This window comes from Melospiza melodia, chromosome 17 (genome assembly GCF_035770615.1).
Source record: "Melospiza melodia melodia isolate bMelMel2 chromosome 17, bMelMel2.pri, whole genome shotgun sequence".
NCBI classification, from domain to species: Eukaryota; Metazoa; Chordata; class Aves; order Passeriformes; family Passerellidae; genus Melospiza; species Melospiza melodia.
Genome location: NC_086210.1, coordinates 5,392,608 through 5,398,528, shown reverse-complemented (window position 1 = coordinate 5,398,528; position 5,921 = coordinate 5,392,608). Strand labels below are relative to the sequence as shown.

The window sequence follows — 5,921 nt, the reverse complement described above, 5'->3', positions numbered from 1 at the left end:
CCAGTCCTCTTCCCTCAATTCAGGGGTCACCACCCATCGTGGTGATGCTGATGCTGTGTCCCCACCGGTGAGGTGGCCGCCCCCTACTTCACGGGCCATGTCACCGACCGGGTGGCACAGGAGGAGGACGCCTCAGGCGCTGTGTGGCCCCTGGGGCTGGGTAGGTGGGTGACACCGGGTGAAATAAACAGGGCAGGAGACTTTTTCTCCTTTTTAATGCCTTTATTAAAAGTGATCAGCTCAAGGTTGGGAAGCTCGATGGGTCCGAAACTGCTCCCAGGGTGACTCGGAGGAGGAGGAAAGTGCAGCTTTGTCCACTAAAGGGCAGAGCTGGGGGTCCCACCTGTGACGGTGTTCACAGGGGTTCTTGGATGAGGGAAGAGATGAGGATCTGACTCCATGTTTCAGAAGACTTGATTTTTTATTTTATGATATATATTACATTAAAACTATCCTGAAAGGATAGAAGACAAGGTTTCATCAGAAGGCTAGCTAAGAATAGAATAGGAAAGAATGATAACAAGGGTTTGTGGCTAGGACAGAGTCTGAGCCAGCTGACTGTGATTGGCCATTAATTAGAAACAACCACGTGAGACCAATCACAGATGCACCTGTTGCATCCCACAGCAGCAGATAATCAATGTTTACATTTTGTTCCTGAGGCCTCTAAGCTTCTCAGGAGAAAAAATCCCGAGGAAAGGATTTTTCATGAAAAGATGTCTGTGACACTTCACCTTGGCAGCAACTGGTATAACTGGTTCACTCTGCAACCCTTTTTTGCCCAAAAAATTGGCAGATTTTTTTATTTATAACACCCCTGACCCCTCTGTCCATCCCCGCTGAGCCATCACAGAGCTGGGCTGTGACAGCCTGGCAGCTGAGGTCTTTGCTCAGGGTGAGAGGCAACAAAGGTTCTCAGCATCTCTGCAGGCTCGGTACTTTGTTCCTCACCTCCAGACATCACTCTGATCTCTTAATTCTGTATTGGCTCGTTGTTTTGGGGTTTTTTTCGGTAAGTTTGGTGGGGTTGCTTCCCATGGCATGCTGGTCCCGAGGTTATTTTGCATTTTCTCTGATGCCCCCCCCCCCCCCCCCATATCCCATCCTCTCACTGTTGGGAGAGAAGGGCCATCAATTTAGCCTCAGGCAGGGCCATCCCGATACAAAAGAAGCGATTAACTAAAACGACTGGTGATTACAATAACAAACAGGTAGAACTTCACGGTGACTGTGTTCACAGGGGTTCTTGGGTTGGGGAAGAGATGAACATCTGACTCCATGTTTCAGAAGGCTTGATTTATTATGTTATGATATATATTACATTAAAACAATACTAAAAGAACAGAAGAAAGGATTTCATCAGAAGGCTAGCTAAGAATAGAATAGGAAGGAATGATAACAAAGGTTTGTGGCTCGGACAGAGAGTCTGAGCCAGCTGACTGTGATTGGCCATTAATTAGAAACAACCACATGAGACCAATCACAGATCCACCTGTTGCATTCCACAGCAGTAAATAATGTCAATGTTTACATTTTGTTCCTGAGGCCTCTCAGCCTCTCAGGAGGAAAAATCCTAAGGAAAGGATTTTTCAGGAGAGATGTCTGTGACAGCCTGACTGCCTGTTCTGACAAAAGCCTGTGCTCTAAGAAACTGCTGCAGCCCAAGACAGAGATAAAGGGGGGGCCCTTGAACTCTGAAACAGAGAGAGAGGCTGCTGTGGAAAGCAGGGTCAAAATGACCCCAGGAATTCTTTCTGATAAAGAAAAATTCACAGGAAATGTAACAGGAAATCAGTAGAATGAATATGTATGAACTTGTTGTGAAATTGCATGCAGACGTATTTGAGAGGGAGCTATGTGACTGTGTTCTCAGGGGTCCAAGGATGAGGGAAGAGATGAAAATCTGACTCCGTGTTTCAGGAGGCTTGATTTATTATTTTATGACATATATTATATTAAAACTGAGCAGCCCAGCTTCTGTCCAGGCATTATTTCTTCTAAACAGCCCATTATCGGTCCAGGGATTATTTATCCTGAGCTGCCCAGCTTCTGTCCAGGGATTATTGATCCCAAGCACCCCAGTTTCTCTCCAATGATTATTGATCCCTTGCCTGTAGGGTTCCTGCACACCTCAGTACTCCTCAGATGATTGAGCAGCCCAACTTCTGTGTGGGGATTATTGATCCCAAGCAACCCAACTTCTGTCCAGGATTATTGATCCTGAGCTACCCAGCTCCTGTCCAGGATTATTTCTCCTGAGCAGCCCAGCTTCTGTCCAGGGATTATTGATCCCTTACTTGTAGGGTTCCTGCACACCCCAACACTCCTCAGGTGATTTAGCACCACAGTAGCCCCTGGATGCAGAGACATTTCTCCATCACATTTAAAAGAAAAGTTCAGGTGGGTTTTCCAATGAGCAATGTGGATTTCCCTGGAGTTCAGCAGCCAGGATCACATACCCCAGAACCAGAGCTTCTGTATCCCTATGGAAAGGTGGTGGCACAGGGAATATCTGCTCTGCTGCTCACAAACAGCTGCAGCTGCTTTGGGTGCCTGAACATCTGCAGTGACAACTGCACCCAGCTGTTCCTGCTGCAGGGAGCGATTTTGGGAAAACATGGGCAGGATTGAGATGCTGTTCCCAGGTGCCTTCTAGAGCAGTATCAATAATCTTTCTGGAAGGAATGAGCTCCTGAGATTTGTTTTGCATTCTTTTATAGAAGAAAAGAAATTTATTAAACTGTTGGTTTGTCCAGTGTCATTGAGAGATGGCACTTTCAGCCTCCAATCCATGGTCACTTTTAAAAACCTATAAATGTTAGTCAGAAAATAAACTTCCTTTTCCTTCACCTTCAGAATCCCTGAAAAGAACTGCTGCACCTCACCTGCACCTGGGTGCTGGGCCCCAGCTCCTGAGGGCAGCATCATCTCCCGGCTCACCTGTGACACAGGTACCAGCTGGGGAGTGAAAGAGCTGGGGCTGGGTGATCCCAGCGACAAAATAAAGCTATGCCTGCTTTTAATGTACGAATTGGTGTTAAAAAGTGTGAAAAACGCTAATCACGTGTTTTTAAATTTTCAAAAAGTTGAATGATAATAAAATGGTTATAAAAATAGCAATATAATTAGAGTAATAATAATTTGGACAATTTGGATTAGGACAATAAGAGACAATAGAAGCAAAGAGTTATGCATGTCCGGGTACCTTTTTCTGGGCAAAATAAGCCTGATAAAGGACACACGTTAACAAGGGATTAACCCTTAAAAAACCATAACCTGTTGCATATTCACACACCTCATACATGATGCATAAATTCCATTCAAACACAGGATTCTGTCTGGTCAGTGTCAGCTTCTTCCTTTGAATCCTGACGGCTTCTTCCCGAGTGAGGCGGGAAGAAGTTCGTTTCTTCTGATAAGAGAGCAATAAATTCTCTTTCTCTGAAAGATTGAGGTGTCCTTTGGCTGCTGACTGGTGTGCGTCCTTTCTTTTAAAAAAAAAAGTATCTTACATAGCATAGTTTCTATTTTAACGCTTTGTTACAATCTACAACTAGATTTAACACACTACTTAAGAAAACTAATACAGCATCACTTTCTAACGTAACACACAAAGTATTCGTTTGAATATCTGCCAAAAGCCAATCAGAAACCGCGCGTTATTCAAAATGCCCATTGCGTTGGGTGGAAGACGCTGATTGGTGCCGGGGCAGGCGGAGGCGGCTGCGGGCGGGTCCCATTGCCAGCCCGGCCCTGCCCGTTCCGGCCGCGTGTCCCTGGCAGCGGAGCGGCGGCGGCGGCAGCGGGTGCGTGGTGCGGGCCGGGCCCGGGGCTGGTGCAGGGCTGGGCGGATCCGCGGTGCCCGAGCGGGGCTGGGGGGGCCGGGCAGATCCGCCGTGCCCGAGCGGGGCCGAGCATGGCCGGGCAGATCCGCGGTACCCGATCGGGGCCGGTGCAGGGCTGGGCGGATCCGCGGTGCCCGAGCGGGGCTGGGGGGGCCGGGCAGATCCGCCGTGCCCGAGCGGGGCCGAGCATGGCCGGGCAGATCCGCGGTACCCGATCGGGGCCGGTGCAGGGCTGGGCCGATCCGCGGTGCCCCGAGCGGTCGCTGCCCCGAGCGCGGTCCCCGAAGGGCGCTGAGGCCCAGGGCCCGGCGAGGCGGCGGAGGGCTGAGGGCGCTGAGGGCGATGTGGGCGGCGGGGCCGAGCCGAGGCCGCGGGAAGAGCCGGGCCGGGGCGGCTCTGCCCGGGGTGGGTTTTGCTGCCAACAGCGGCACCGGCTCCAGCGCCGGGCCAAGGGCTGCTGTGGCAGGGCCGGGCTGCAGCCACAGAGAGCGGCCCTGGGCGCTGGAAACGGCGGCTCCGGGCTGGGAGGGCCCCAGCAGGAGGAGGAGGAGGCGGTGGCCGGGCCCGGGATGAGCGCTGGCATGTATTATCTGAGCGGCTCTGATGTCTTTCACGCTTTAGCTCTAGAATTGCTCTGAGGCCCGGCCCGCCCCCGATCCCTCTGGCAGTGCAGCTTTTCCCACTACTGGCATCGAGTGCTCAGGCCAGGCTGGGGCGCAGCCTGGGGAGAGGGCTCTGAGGCAGAGGTGGAATTTTCCAGAGGAGAAATCCATTTGGATTGAGGTGAAATGTGCATCTGTGAGTTCAGTCTGCAGCTTGCTGTTTAGTCTGACTGTGACTGTGTTCACAGGGGTCCAAGGATGAGGGAAGAGACAAGGATCTGACTCCATGTTTCAGAAGGCTTGATTTATTATTTTATGACATATATTATATTAAAACTATACTAAAAGAACAGAAGAAAGGATTTCATCAGAAGGCTAGCTAAGAATAGCAAAAGAAGGAATGATAACAAAGGTTTGTGGCTCGGACTCTCTGTCCGAGCCAGCTGACTGTGATTGGCCATTAATTAGAAACATCCACATGAGACCAATCACAGATCCACCTGTTGTGTTCCACAGCAGCAGATAATCAATGTTTACATTTTGTTCCTGAGGCCTCTCAGCTCTTCAGGAGGAAAAATCCTAAGGAAAGGATTTTCCATAAAAGATGTCTGTGACACTTATGCATAGTAAACTTTTTTCCCAAAGAAGTTTCCGTATTCCAAGAGCTGTTTAGCATGGGTCCTCCTCAGTTCCACCTTTTTAGGGCATGTGTATTCCTTGGTTGTGGTTTTGGTCCTTTCTTATCATCTTCAGTTTTGGCCGCTGCCCACACTGCCTTCAGAGGATGAGTGCTGATAGCTGGTAATTAACAACAGAAATAAAAACTGTATCTTTATAACAGTTTTTTTAACAGCACCCATATAGAAAGTTATTTTAACAGCACCCATATAAAATCCATGTTAACATTTGCACAAAGCCAATACTGCAATTTATAGCAGGCCAAGGGCCGGGCGCCCCTTGGCGGCTCCGGCCTGGCAGAATTTTGGGGGTCCCGGTGTTTGGTGCCGGCAGAGCACCAGCGCTGGGCCGGGGGTGCGGGGGACCCTCCCTGGGGGGGAGTCGGGCTGCCCGGGGCAGGCGCTGCAGCACCAGCCCGCAGCCACGGGGGGATGGCCCGGGCCCGGCAGGCTGGGGGCTGGCACAGCGGAGAGGGGGCCCCGGAGCTGGGGGAGCCTCTGCAGCCTGCGGTGTCAGACGCCCCGATAAGGGGGAGCCCAGGAGCCTGGAGATGGTGGCACCATGGACAAGGGACACCCATGGTGTGAAGAATGCATATTTTATGATTGGCTCTTTGCAAATATTAAAACGAATATTATGTGTTATGTTAGGATGTTATGCTGTATTGATTTTTTAATTGATTTTTAATTGTGTTAAATATAGTTTAGGTTATAACATAATGTTAAAATAGAAACTGTGTATGTGAGGTATTTTTTAAAGAACGGAATGAGGTACTCACAGCAAGATGGCAGCCACA

General features: G+C 49.9%; 1 non-coding gene across 1 annotated transcript; it reads left to right on the top strand.

Annotated features, from left to right (window-relative positions):
- The first annotated feature begins 4,406 nt into the window (after window positions 1-4,406).
- On the top strand, window positions 4,407-4,489 carry LOC134426094 (small nucleolar RNA SNORD45). Its single transcript, XR_010029871.1, has one exon. It is a non-coding gene; the product is annotated as a small nucleolar RNA SNORD45 (small nucleolar RNA).
- Window positions 4,490-5,921: the final 1,432 nt, after the last annotated feature.